We start from the raw sequence: 14,900 nt of genomic DNA on the forward strand, positions 1-14,900 counted from the left end.
ACAAAGTTCATTCCCAGTCTAAGATCAGACCGGACCGAGGGTTGTGGCAACAGGATCCACAGCACGCAGGGGGGATCGGGCCAATCCCCCACTTGCGTATTCTGCCTCTTCGGTCGACTGAACGCCCGCACACTCGTTTCTTGTGTTGGCTTAGGCATACGAAGTTAATTCCCAGTCTAAGATCGGACTGGATCGAGGGTTGTAGCAGCAGGACCAGCAGTAGGATCGGCAGCACACAGGGGGGATCGAGTCGATCCCCGACTTGCACATTCTGCCTCTTCGGACGGCCTCTCCAGTCGGCTGAGCACCCGCACGCGCGTTTCATAGGTTGACTTAGGCATATGGAGTTCATCCCCAGTCTAAGCATACAGAGTTCTTTTCCAGTCTAAGATCAGACCGGATCTAGGGTTACGGTAGCAGGATCGGCAGCACGCAGGGGGGATCGGGCCTATCCCTGTCTTTCACATTCTGTCTCTATGGCTGGTTGAGCACCCGTACACCCGTTTCGTGGGTTGGCTTAGGCATAGGGAGTTCATTCCTTGCCTAAGCCCCAACCGGACCGAGGGTTGTGGCAGCGGGACCGGTAGCACGCAAAGGGGGACCAGGTCAATCCCCGGCTTGTGCATTATGCCTCTCCGACCAGTTGAGAGCCCGCACGCTCGTTTCGTGGGCTGGCTTAGGCATACGGAGTTCATTCCATGTCTAAGCGCCAGCCAGACCGAGGGTTGTGGCAGCAGGACTGGCAGTGGGATAGGCAGCACGTAGAGGCTGATTGGGTTGATCCCCGGCTTACGCATTATGCCTCTCCGACCGACCTTTCTGGCCAGTTGAGCTCTCGCACGCTCGTTTCATGGGTTGACTTAGGCATACGGAGTTCATCCCCAGTCTAAGCATAAGGAGTTCATTCGTAGTCTAAGATCGGATCGGACTGAGGGTTGCGATAGCAGGATCGGTAGCATACAGGGGGGACCGACCTGATCTTAGCTTGTCCATTTTGGCACTCCGGCCGGCTAAGCGCCTGCACGCCCGTTTCGTGGGTTGGCTTAGGCATAGGGAATTCATTCCATGTCTAAGCCCCAGTCGGACAGAGGGTTGTTGCAACGAGACCGGCAGCATGCAAAGGGGGACCAGGCTGATCCTCGACTTGTGCATTATGCCTCTTTGGTCAGTTCAATGATCGCACACTCATTTCATGGGTTGACTTATGCATACGAAGTTTATTCCCAGTGTAAGATCAAATTGGATCGAGGGTTACGGTAGCAGGATCGACAGCACATAGGAGGGACTGGGTCGATCCCTGGCTTACGCATTCTGCCTCTCCGACCGGCTGAGTGCCCGCACGCTCATTTCATGGGTTCACTTAGGCATACGGAGTTCATCCCCAGTCTAAGCTTACGGAGTTCATTCCCAGTCTAAGATCGAACCAGACCGAGGGTTGCAGCAACAGGATCGGTAGCACGCTGGGGGGACTGGGTCGATCCCCGACTTGCGCATTCTGCCTCTTCGGCCTGCTGAGTGCCCACATGCTCGTTTCGTGGGTTGACTTAGGCATAGGGAGTTCATTCCATGTCTAAGCCCCAGCTGGACCGAGGGTTGTGGCAGCGGGACCGACAGCATGCATAAAGGGACCGGGCTGATCCTCGGCTTGCGCATTATGCCTCTCCGACCAGCTCAGCGCCCGAACGCTCGTTTTGTGGGTTGACTTAAGCATACGGAGTTCATTCCCAATCTAAGATCGGACAAGACCGAAGGTTGCGGCAGCAAGATCGATAGCACGCAGAGGGGACCGGGCCAATCCCTAGCTTGCGCATTCTGCCTCTTCGACCGACTGGGCGCCTGTACGCTCGTTTCGTGGGTTGGCTTAGGCATATGGAGTTCATTCCATGTCTAAGCATACGGAGTTCATTCCCTGTGTAAGATCAGATCGGACCGAGGGTTGCGGCAGTAGGACCAGCAGCAGGATCAGCAGCACGTAGGGCAGACCGGGTCGATCCCCGGCTTGCGCATTCTACCTCTTCGGCCGGTTGAGCACCCGTACGCTCGTTTTGTGGGTTGGCTTAGGCATACGGAGTTCATTCCATGTCTAAGCCCCACCCGGATCAAGGGTTGTGGTAGCAAGACCAACAGCGGGATCGACAGCACGCAGAAGGGGATCGGGTTGATCCCTGGCTTACGTTTTATGCCTCTCCGACCGGCTCTACGATCGATTGAATGCCCGAATGCTTGTTTCGTTAGTTGACTTAGGTATACGGAGTTCATCCCCAGTCTAAGCATACGGAGTTCATTCCCAGTCTAAGATTGGACTGGACCGAGGGTTGCGGTAGCAGGATCGGTAGCACGCCGGAGGGATCGGGCCGATCCCAACTTACGCATTCTGACTCTCCGGTCGGCTGAGTGCCCGTACACCCGTCTCGTGGGTTGGCTTAGGCATACGGAGTTCATTCCATGTCTAAGCCCCAACCGAACTGAAGGTTGTGGCAGCAGGACTGGTAGCACGCAGAGAGGGACCGGGCTGATCCCCAGCTTGAGCATTATGCCTCTCTGGCCGGCTCAGCACCCGTACACTCGTTTTATGGGTTGACTTAGGCATACGGAGTTCATTCCCAGTATAAGATCAGACCAGACCGAAGGTTGTGGCAGCAGGATCGACAGCACGTAGGAGGGACCGGGCAGGTCCCCGACTTATGCATTCTACCTCTCGGGCCGGTTAAGTGCCCGCACGCTCGTTTGGTGGGTTGGCTTAGGTATACGGAGTTCACACCCTCATAAAATTGGCATTGGCATGGCAGAAATATGAAGATGTGCTTGAACCCACCTACCATTCGTTCGATCCCTGACTTACGCATCCTGCCTCTCTGGTTGGCTGAGCGCCCGCACGCTCGTTTCGTGGGTTGACCTAGGCATACAGAGTTCATCCCCAGTCTAAGCATACGGAGTTCATTCCCAGTCTAAGATCGGATCGGACTGAGGGTTGCGGCAGCAGGATTAGTAGCACACAAAGGGGATCGGGCTGATCCCCGACTTGCGCATTCTGCCTCTCCGGCTAGTTGAGCGCCCGAACGCCCATTTCGTGGGTTGGCTTAGTCATAGGGAGTTCATTCCATGTCTAAGCCCCAGCCAGACCGAGGGTTGTGCCAGCGGGACCAGTAGCACGCAGAGGGGGATCGGGCTGATCCCCGGCTTGCGCATTATGCCTCTCCGACCAGGTTAGCGCCCGCACGCTCGTTTCACGGGTTGACTTAGGCATATGAAGTTCATCCCAGTCTAAGATCAGACCGGACCGAGGGTTGCAGTAGCAGTATCGATAGCACGTAGGGGGGACCGGGCTGATCCCCGGCTTATTCATTCTGCCTTTCTGGCTGACTGAGCGCCTGCACGCTCATTTCGTGGGTTGGCTTAGGCATACGGAGTTCATTCCATGTCTAAGCATATGGAGTTCATTCCCAGTCTAAGATCGGACCAGACCGAGGGTTGCGACAACAAGACCAGCAGCAGGATTGGTAGCATGTGCGATCGGGCCGATCCTTGGCTTGCGCATTCTGCCTCTCCGACCGACTGAGCACCCGTACGTTCATTTCGTGGGTTAGCTTAGGCATACGGAGTTCATTCCATGTCTAAGCCCTAGCCGAACCGAGGGTTGGGGCAGCAGGGCCGGCAGCGGGATTGACAGCATGCAAAGGTGGATCGGGCTAATCCCCAGCTTGCGCATTATGCCTCTTCGACCGACCTCTTCGGCCTACTGAGCGTCTGCATGCTTATTTCATGGTTTGACTTAGGCATATAGAGTTCATCCCTAGTTTAAGCATACGGAGTTGATTCCCAGTCTAAGATCGGATCGGTAGGACGTAAAGGGGGTCGGGCCGATCCCCAGCTTGTGCATTATGCCTCTTCAATCGACTCAGCGCCCGCACGCTCGTTTCGTGGGTTGACTTATGCATACAAAGTTCATTCGCAGTCTAAGATCTGACCGAACCAATGGTGTTCATTCCATGTCTAAGCATACGGAGTTCACTCCCAGTCTAAGATTTTGAGCCACGATGCATGTGCTGGGCTCGGGCATGTGCTGGTGCCGCATGTTTTTTACCTGGGACAGCATCATCAGAGCATCGCCAGAGAGCCTGACCGACGGCATTGGGTGTTCTGACGATTAGGGGGGCCGGGGGGTGTACGCACATGATGTGTGATGGGTGCTGGTACTTGACCCTTATATTGGCCCCCTATCACTCATCAAACCTTGAGAACTCACACCCTCTTAAAGAGCATTTGAGATTTTATAAGTTTGCTGCCAGTAGCCATTAAAGTGTCTGAAATGGGGACACTTTTTTCAAACATTCACAAAATCTTCTCCACTTCGAGTTTTTAGCTGAATTTTTTTTGTGCATGCCAAAAAAAATACAAGGATCACCTCTACCAAATTTGAGGACAAAACTCTTTCTAAAAAAATTTTAAAAAATCCCAAACCGCAAAAAGTTTTGAAAATCATGAAAAATAGAAAATAGGTCCTCTTGCCACGAAACTTCACATGAAGGCTTAGGGGACCATTGTATGAATTTACAAGCCATAAAAATGGCATTGGCATGGCAGAAATATGAAGATGTGCTTGAATGCACCTACCACCCGTTCGATCCCCAACTTGCGCATCCTGCCTATCTGGTCGGCTGAGCGCCCGTACGCTCGTTTCGTGGGATGACTTAGGCATACGGAGTTCATCCCCAGTCTAAGCATACGTAGTTCATTCCCAGTGTAAGATCAGGCTAGATCGAGGGTTGCGACAGCAGGATTAGCAGCACGCAGGGGGTACAGGGTCGATCCCCAGCTTGCACATTCTGCCTCTCCGATCGGCTGAGCACCCGTACGTCCGTTTCATGGGTTGGCTTAGGCATAGGGAGTTCATTCCGTGTCTAAGATCGGACGAGACCGAGGGTTGCGGTAGCAGGATAGACAGCACGCAGGAGGGGATCGGGCCAATCCCAGTTTAAGCATATGAAGTTCATTCCCAGTCTAAGATTTTGAGCCATGGTGCACATGCTGGGCTAGGGCATGTGCTGGTGCCACATTTTTTTCACTCGGGGCACCATCCCCGGAGCATCGCCAGAAAGCCTAACTGGCGACATTGGGGGTTCCTGCGATTGGGCGGGTCGAGGGGTGTGCGCACATGATGTGAGATGGTGCTGGTACTTGGCCCTTATTTTGGCCCACTATCCCTCATCAAACCTCGAGAACTCACACCCCCTTAGAGAGTATTTGAGATTTCATAGGTTTGCTGTCAGTAGCCATTAAAGTGTCTGAAATGGGGACACTTTTTTCAAACGATCCCAAAATCTTCTCCACTTCGAGTTTTTAGCTAAATTGTTTTTGGCATGCGAACAAAAATACAAGGATCACCTCTACGAAATTTGGGGACAAAACTCTTTCTAAAAAATTTTAAAAAATCCCAAATCGTAAAAAGTTTCAAAAATCGTGAAAAATAGAAAACGGGTCGTCTTGCCACGAAACTTCACATGAATGCTTAGGGGACCATTGTATTAATTTACAACCCATAAAAAAGGCATTGGCAAGGCAGAAATATGAAGATGTGCTTGAACCCACCTACCACCTATTCGATCCCCGGCTTGCGCATCCTGCCTCTCTGGTCGGCTGAGCGCCCGCACGCTCATTTCGTGGGTTGACTTAGGCATACAGAGTTCATCCCTAGTCTAAGCATACGAAGTTCATTCCCAGTCTAAGATCGAACCAAACCGAGGGTTGCAGCAGCAGGATCGACAGCACGCAGGGGGGACCGGGTCGATCCCCGACTTGCGCATTCTGCCTCTTCGGTCGGCTGAGTGCCCGCCTGCCCGTTTTATGGGTTAGCTTAGGCATAGGGGGTTCATTCCATGTCTAAGCCCCGTCGGACTGAGGGTTATGGCAGCGGGACTGGCAGCACGCAGAGGGGGATCGGGTCGATTCTTGGCTTGCGCATTATGCCTTTTCGACTGGCTGAGTGCCCGCATGCTCGTTTCGTGGGTTAACTTAGGCATACGTAGTTCATTCCCAGTTTAAGATAGGACCAGACCTAGAGTTGCGACAGCAGGATGGACAGCATGCAGGGGGGACTGAGTCGATCCCTGACTTACGCATTCTGCCTCTTCGGTCGACTGAGTGCCCGGACGCTCGTTTCGTGGGTTGGCCTAGGCATACGGAGTTTATTCCCAGTCTAAGATCGAATCAGACCGAGGGTTGCGACAGCTGGACTAGCAACAGGATCGGCATCACGCAGGAGGGGACCGGGCCAATCCTCGACTTGCGCATTCTGCCTCTCTGACCTGTTGAGGGCCCGCACGCTTGTTTCATGGGTTGGCTTAGGCATACAGAGTTCATTCCATGTCTAAGTCCCAGTCGGACCGAGGGTTGTGGCAGCAGGACCGATAGCACGTAGAGGGGGACCGGGCTGATCTTTAGCTTGTGCATTATGCCTTTTCAGTCAACCTCTCCGACCGATTGAGCATCCCCGCGTTTCTTTCATGGTTTGACTTAGGCATACGAAGTTCATCCCTAGTCTAAGCATTCAAGTTCATTCTCAGTCTAAGATCGGACCAGACTGAGGGTTACGCATTATGCCTCTTCGGTCGGGTTGCGCCCGCACGCTCATTTCATGGGTTGACTTATGCATACGGAGTTCATTCCCAGTCTAAGATCGGATCGAATCGAAGGTTGTGGTAGCAGGATCGGTAGCACGTAGGAGGGACTGGGCCGATCCTCGACTTGCGTATTCTGCCTCTCCGACCAGCTGAGCTCCTAGACGCTTGTTTCGGGGGTTAGCTTAGGCATACGGAGTTCATTCCATGTGTAAGCATACGGAGTTCATTCCATGTCTAAGCATGAGGAGTTCATTCCCAGTCTAAGATTTTGAGCCACGGTGCACATGCTGGGCTCGGGCATGTGCTGGTGCAGCATTTTTTTCGCTCGGGGCACCATCACCGGAGCATCACCGGAGAGCCTAACCGACGACATTAGGGGTTTCGACGATTGGGGGGGCCAAGGGGGTGTGTGCACATGATGTGCGATGAGTGCTGGTACTTGACCCTGATATTGGCCCCCTATCCCTCATCAAACCTCGAGAACTCACACCCCCTTAAAGAGCATTTGAGATTTTACAGGTTTGCTGCCAGTAGCCATTAAAGTGTCTAAAATGGGGACTCTTTTTTCAAACGGTCACAAAATCTTCTCCACTTCGAGGTTTCAGCTGAATTCTTTTGTGCATGCCAAAAAAAATACAAGGATCACCTCTACCAAATTTGGGGACAAAACTCTTTCGAAAAAAATTTTAAAAAATCTCGAACCGTAAAAAGTTTCGAAACTCGTGAAAAATAAAAAACGGGTCGTCTTGCCACAAAACTTCACATGAAGGCTTAGGAGACCATTGTATGAATTTACAAGCCATAAAAATGGCATTGGCATGGCAAAAATATGAAGATGTGCTTGAACCCACCTACCACCCGTTTGATCCCTAGCTTGCACATCCTACCTCTCTGGTCGGCTGAGCGCCCGCACGCTCATTTCATGGGTTGGCTTAGGCATAAGGAGTTCATCCCCAGTCTAAGCATACAGAGTTCATTCCCAGTCTAAGATCGGATCAGACCGAAGGTTGCGGCAGTAGGATCGACAGCACGCAGGGGGGACCGGGCCGATCCCCGACTTATGCATTCTGCCTCTCTAGCTGGATGAACACTTGCACGCCCATTTCATGGGTTGGCTTAGGCATAGGGAGTTTATTCCATGTCTAAGCCCTAGTCGGACTGAGGGTTGTGGCAGCGGGATCGGCAGCACGCAAAAGGGGACGAGGTCGATCCTCGACTTGCACATTATGCCTCTTCGATCGGCTCAGCGCCCGCACACTCATTTCGTGGGTTGACTTAGGTATATGGAGTTCATTCCTAGTCTAAGATCAGACCGGATCGGGGGTTGCGACAGTAGGATCGATAGCACGCAAGGAGGGATCGGCCTGATCCCTAGCTTACGCATTCGACCTTTCCGGCCGACTGAGCGCCCGTACGCTTATTTCGTTAGTTCGTTTAGGCATATGGAGTTCATTCCATGTCTAAGCCCCAGTCGGACCAAGGGTTGTGGTAGCGGGACCGATAGCATGCGGAGAAGACCAGGCTGATACCCGACTTGTGCATTATGCCTCTTCGGTTGATTCAGCAATCGCATGCTAGTTTCATGGGTTGACTTAGGCATGCGGAGTTCATTCCCAGTCTAAGATCAAACCAAACTAAGGGTTGTGGCGGTAGGATCGACAACACGCAAGGGGGACAGGGCCGATCCCCAGCTTATGCATTCTGCCTCTTCGATCGGCTGAGCGCCCACACGCTCGTTTCATGGGTTGGCTTAGGCATACGGAGTTCATTCCATGTCTAAGCATACGGAGTTCATTCCCAACCTAAGACCGAATCAGACCGAGGGTTACGGTAGCAGGACTTGTAGCAGGATCGGTAGGATGTAGGGGGGACCAGGTCAATCCCCGGCTTGCATATTCTGCCTCTCAACCCGGTTGAGCGCTCGCACACTCATTTCGTGGGTTGGCTTAGGCATACGGAGTTCATTCCATGTCTAAGCCCCAGCTCGATCGAGGGTTGTGGCAGCAGGACCGACAGCGGGATCGACAGCGTGTAGAGGGGGATTGGGCTGATCCTCAGCTTGTGTATTATGCCTCTCAGATCGGCCTTTCCGGTCGACTGAGCGCCCGCACGCTCATTTTATGGGTTGACATAGGCATACGAAGTTCATCCATAGTCTAAGCATATGGAGTTCATTCCCAGTCTAAGATCCAATCGGACCGAGGCTTGCGGTAGTAGGATCAGTAGCACGCAGGGGGACCGGGTCGATCCCCGACTTACGCATTCTGCCTCTCCGACCGACTAAGCGCCTACACGCCTGTTTCATGGGTTGGCTGAGGCATAGGGAGTTCATTCCATGTCTAAGCCCCAGTCGGACCAAGGGTTGTGGCAGCGGGATCGGTAACCTACAGAGGGGGACCTACTGATCCCCGACTTGCGCATTATGCCTCTTCGGCCAGCTCAACGCCCGCACGCTCATTTCGTGGGTGACTTATGCATACGAAGTTCATTCCTAGTCTAAGATCAGATCGCACCGAGGGTTGCAACAACATGATCGACAGCACGCTAGGGGGGACCAAGTGGAACCCCGGCTTGCGCTCTCCGACCGGCTGGGCGCCCGCACGCTCTTTTCTTGGGTTAGCTTAAGCATACGGAGTTCATTCCATGTCTAAGCATACAGAGTTCATTCTCAGTCTAAGATTTTGAGCCACGGTGCACATGCTAGGCTTGGGCATGTGCTGGTGCCAAATTTTTTTTGCCCGAGGCACCATCGTCGGAGCATCACCGGGGCATCATCGAAGAGCCTAATCGATGGCAATGGAGGTTTCGACGATTGGGGGGGCCGGAGGGTGTGCGCACATGATGTGTGATGGGTGCTGGTACTTGGCCCTTATATTGGCCCCCTATCCCTCATCAAACCTCGAGAACTCACACTCCCTTAAAGAGCATTTGAGATTTTATAGGTTTGCTGCCAGTAGCCATTAAAGTGTCTGAAATGGGGACACTTTTTTCAAACGGTCACGAAATCTTCTCCACTTCGAGTTTTTAGCTGAATGTTTTTGTGCATGCCAACACAAATGCAATTATCACCTCTACCAAATTTGGGGACAAAACTCTTTCTAAAAAATTTTTTAAAAATCCCGAACAGTAAAAAGTTTCAAAAATCGTGAAAAATAGAAAACGGGTCATCTTGCCACGAAACTTCACATGAAGGCTTAGGGGACCATTGTATGAATTTACAAGCCATAAAAATGGCATTGGCATGGCAGGAATATGAAGATGTGCTTTGACCCACCTACCACCCGTTTGATCCCCGGCTTGCGCATCCTGCCTCTCTGGTCGACTGAGCGTCCGCACGCTCGTTTCGTGGGTTGACCCAGGCATACGAAGTTCATCCCCAGTCTAAGCTTATGGAGTTCATTCCCAGTCTAAAATCGGACCGGACCGAGGGTTGCGGTAGCAGGATCTATAGCACGCAGGGGGGTCTGGGCCGGTCCTCGGCTTACGCATTCTGCCTCTCTAGTCAGCTGAGCACCCGCACGCCCGTTTCGTGGGTTGGCTTAGGCATAGGGATTTCATTCCATGTCTAAGCCCCAGCCGGATTGAGGGTTGTGGCTGCGGGACCGACAGCACGCAGAGGGGGATCGAGTCGATCCTCGGCTTGCGCATTATGCCTCTCTGGCCAGCTCAACGCCCGCACGCTCGTTTCATGGGTTAACTTATGCATACGAAGTTCATTCCTAGTCTAAGATAGGATCAGACTGAGGGTTACAAGAGCAAGATTGACAGCACGTAGGGGTGGATCGGGCCGATATCCGGCTTGCGCATTCTGCCTCTCTGATCGACTGAGCACCCTACCCTCGTTTCGTGGGTTGGCTTAGGAATACGGAGTTCATTCCATGTCTAAGCATACGGAGTTCATTCCCAGTCTAAGATTTTGAGCCATGGTGCATATGCTAGGCTCGGGCATGTGCTGGGCTCGGGCATGTGCTGGTGCCACATTTTTTTCGCCCATAGCACCATCGTCGGAGCACCCCCGGAGAGCCTAACCAATGGCTTTGGGGGTTCCGACGATTGGGGGGGCCGGGGGGTGTGTGCACATGATGTGCGATGGGGGCTGGTACTTGGCCCTTATACTGGCCCCCTATCCCTCATCAAACCTCGAGAACTCACACCCCCTTAAAGAGCATTTCAAATTTTATAGGTTTACTGCCAGTAGCCATTAAAGTGTTTGAAATGGGGACACTTTTTTCAAACGGTCACAAAATCTTCTCCACTTCGAGGTTTTAGCTGAATTGTTTTGTGCATGCCAAAAAAAATACAAGGATCATCTCTACCAAATTTGGGGACAAAACTCTTTCTAAAAAATTTTTAAAAAATCCCGAATCGCAAAAACTTTCGAAAATCATGAAAAATAGAAAACGGGTCGTCTTACCACGAAACTTCACATGAAGGCTTAGGGGACCATTGTATGAATTTACAAGCCATAGAAATGGCATTGGCATGGCAGAAATATGAAGATGTGCTTGAACCCACCTACCACCCGTTCGATCCCCGACTTGCGCATCCTGCCTCTCTGGTGGGCTGAGCGCCCGCACGCTCATTTCGTGGGTTGACTTAGGCATACGGAGTTCATCCTCAATCTAAGCATATGGAGTTCATTGCTAGTCTAAGATCGGACCGGACCGAGGGTTGCGACAGCAGGATCGACAGCACGAAGGGGGAACCGGGCCGATCCCCTACTTACGCATTCTGCCTCTCTGATCGGCTGAGCGCCCGCACGCCCGTTTTGTGGGTCGGCTTAGGCATAGGGAGTTCATTCCATGTCTAAGCCCCAATCGAACCGAGGGTTGTGGCAGCGGGACCGACAGCACACAGAGGGGGACCGAGCTGATCCCTGGCTTGCGCATTATGCCTTTTCGGTCGGCTCAGCACCCGCATGCTCTTTTCAGGGGTTGACTTATGCATACGGAGTTCATTCCCAGTCTAAGATTGGATCGAGCCAATCCTCGGGTTACGCATTCTACCTCTCCGACCGGTTGAGCACCCGTACGCTCGTTTCATGGGTTGGCTTAGGCATACAGAGTTTATTCCATGTCTAAGCATACGGAGTTCATTCCATGTCTAAGCATACGGAGTTCATTCCCAGTCTAAGATTTTGAGCCACAATGCACATGCTAGGCTCAGGCATGTGCTGGTGCCGTATTTTTTTCGCTCGGGGCACCATCGTCCGAGCACCCTCGGAGAGCCTAACCGGCGGCTTTGGGGGTTCCGACGATTGGGGGGGCCGGGGTGTGCGCACATGATGTGCGATGGGGGCTGGTACTTGGCCCTTATATTGGCTCCCTATCCCTCATCAAACCTCAAGAACTCACACCCCCTTAAAGAGCATTTGAGATTTTTTAGGTTTGCTGCCAATAGCCATTAAAGTGTCTGAAATGGGGACACTTTTTTCAAACGGTCACAAAATCCTCTCCGCTTCGAATTTTTAGCTGAATTTTTTTGTGCATGCCAACAAAAATACAAGGATCATTCTACCAAATTTGGGGACAAAACTCTGTCTAAAAAATTTTTTAAAAATCTCGAACCGTAAAAAGTTTCAAAAATCATGAAAAATAGAAAACGGGTCGTCTTGCCACGAAACTTCACAAGAAGGCTTAGGGGACCATTGTATGAATTTACAAGCCATAAAAATGGCATTGGTAGGGCAAAACTATGAAGATGTGCTTGAACGCACCTACCACCCGTTCGATCCTTAGCTTACGCATCCTGTCTCTCTGGTCGGCTGAGCGCCCGCACGCTCGTTTCATGGGTTGACTTAAGCATACAGAGTTCATCCCCAGTCTAAGCATACGGAGTTCATTCCCAGCCTAAGATCAGACCAGACCAAGGGTTGCGACAGTAAGAGCATGCAGGAGGGATCGGGCCGATCCCCAGCTTGCGCATTCTGCCTCTCTTGCCGATTGAGCGCCCGCACGCTCGTTTCGTAGGTTGGCTTAGGCATACGGAGTTCATTCCATGTCTAGGCATATTGAGTTCATTCCCAGTCTAAGATTTTGAGACACGGTACACATGCTGGGCTCAGGCATGTGCTGGTGCGGCATTTTTTTTGCCCGGGGCACCATCGTCGGAGCACCCCCAGAGAGCCTAACCGACGGCTTTGGGGGTTTCGGTGATTGGGGGGGCCAGGGGGTGTGCGCACATGATGAGCAATGGGGGCAGGTACTTGGCCCTTATATTGGCCCCCTATCCCTCATCAAACCTCGAGAACTCACACCCCCTTAAAGAGTAGTTGAGATTTTATAGGTTTGCTGCCAATAGCCATTAAAGTGTCTGAAATGGGGACACTTTTTTCAAACAGTCACAAAATCTTCTCCGCTTCGAGTTTTTAGCTGAATTTTTTTGTACATGCCAAAAAAAATACAAGGATCATCTCTACTAAATTTGGGGACAAAACGTTTTCTAAAAAATTTTTAGAAAATCCCGAACCGCAAAAAGTTTCGAAAATCATGAAAAATAGAAAATGGGTCGTCTTGCCACGAAACTTCACAAAAAGGCTTAGGGGGCCGTTGTTTGAATTTACAAGCCATAAAAATGGCATTGACAGGGCAAAAATATGAAGATGTGCTTGAACCCACCAACCACCCATTCGATCCTCGGCTTACGCATCCTGCCTCTCTGGTCGGCTGAGCGCCCGCACGCTCATTTCGTGGGTTGACTTAGGCATACGAAGTTCATCCCCAGTCTAAGAATATAGAGTTCATTCCTAGTGTAAGATCAGACTGGACCAAGGGTTACGATAGCAGGAGCACGCAGGAGGGACCGAGCCGATCCTCGACTTTTGCATTCTGGCTCTCCGACCGGCTGAGCACCCGCACGCCCGTTTCGTGGGTTGGCTTAGGCATAGGGAGTTCATTCCATGTCTAAGCCCTAGCTAGACCGAGGGTTTTGGCAGCAGGACCGATAGCACGCAGAGGGAGATCGGGTCGATCCTTGGCTTGTGCATTATGCCTCTCCGTCCTGGTCAACGCCCGCACGCTCATTTCATGGGTTGACTTTGGCATACAGAGTTCAATCCCAGTCTAAGATCAGACCGGATCGAGGGTTGCAGTAGCAGGATCGATAGCACGCAGGGGGGGACTAGGCCGGTCCCCAGCTTACGCATTCTACCTCTCCGATCGGTTGAACGCTCGCACGCTCGTTTTGTGGGTTGGCTTGGGCATACGAAGTTCATTCCATGTCTAAGCATACGGAATTCATTCCCAGTCTAAGATTGAACTGGACCGAGGGTTGTGGTAGCAGGACCAGCAGCAGGATCGATAGCACGCAGGGGGGGATCGGGTCAATCCTTGGCTTACGCATTCTACCTCTCCAACCGATTGAGCGCTCGCACGCTCATTTCGTAGGTTGGCTTAGGCATACGGAGTTCATTCCATGTCTAAGCCCCAACTGGACCGAGGTTGTGGTAGCAAGACTGGAAGCGGGATTGACAGTATGCAAAAGGGGACCGGGTTGATCCTCGACTTGCGTATTATGCCTCTTTTACCGGCCTCTCCGACCGACTGAGTGCCCATACGCTCATTTCGTGGGTTGACTTAGGCATACAGAGATCATCCTAGTCTAAGCATACGGAGTTCATTCCCAGTCTAAGATTTTGAGCCACGGTGCCCATGCTAGGCTTGAGCATGTGCTGGTACCGTATTTTTTTTGCCGGGGGCACCATCGCTGGAGCATTGTCGGAGTATCGTCGAGGAGCCTAACCGACGGCATTGGGGGTTCTGAAGATTGGGGAGGCCGGGGGGTTGTGCGCACATGATGTGCGATGGTTGCTGGTACTTGGCCCTTATATTGGCTCCCTATCCCTCATCAAACCTCGAGAACTCATACCCCCTTAAAGAGCATTTAAGATTTTATAGGTTTGCTGCCAGTAGCCATTAAAGTGTCTGAAATGGGGACACTTTTTTCAAATGGTCACAAAATCTTCTCCACTTCGAGTTTTTAGCTGAATTTTTTTGTGCATGCCAACAAAAATACAAGGACACCTCTACCAAATTTGGGGACAAAACTTTTTCTAAAAAAATTTTAAAAAATCTTGAACCGTAAAAAGTTTTGAAAATCGTGAAAAATAGAAAATGGGTCATCTTGCCGTGAAACTTCACATGAAGTCTGAGCGCCAGCACGCCCTTTCCGTGGGTTGGCTTAGGCATAGGGAGCCCATTCCATGTCTAAGCCCCAGCTAGACCGAGGGTTGTGGCAGCGGAACCGACAACACGTTGAGGGGGATCGGGCCGATCCTCGCTT

The sequence above is a fragment of the Durio zibethinus genome, chromosome 8 (assembly GCF_047325235.1).
Source record: "Durio zibethinus cultivar Kanyao isolate XHJ-2024 chromosome 8, ASM4732523v1, whole genome shotgun sequence".
NCBI lineage: Eukaryota > Viridiplantae > Streptophyta > Magnoliopsida > Malvales > Malvaceae > Durio > Durio zibethinus.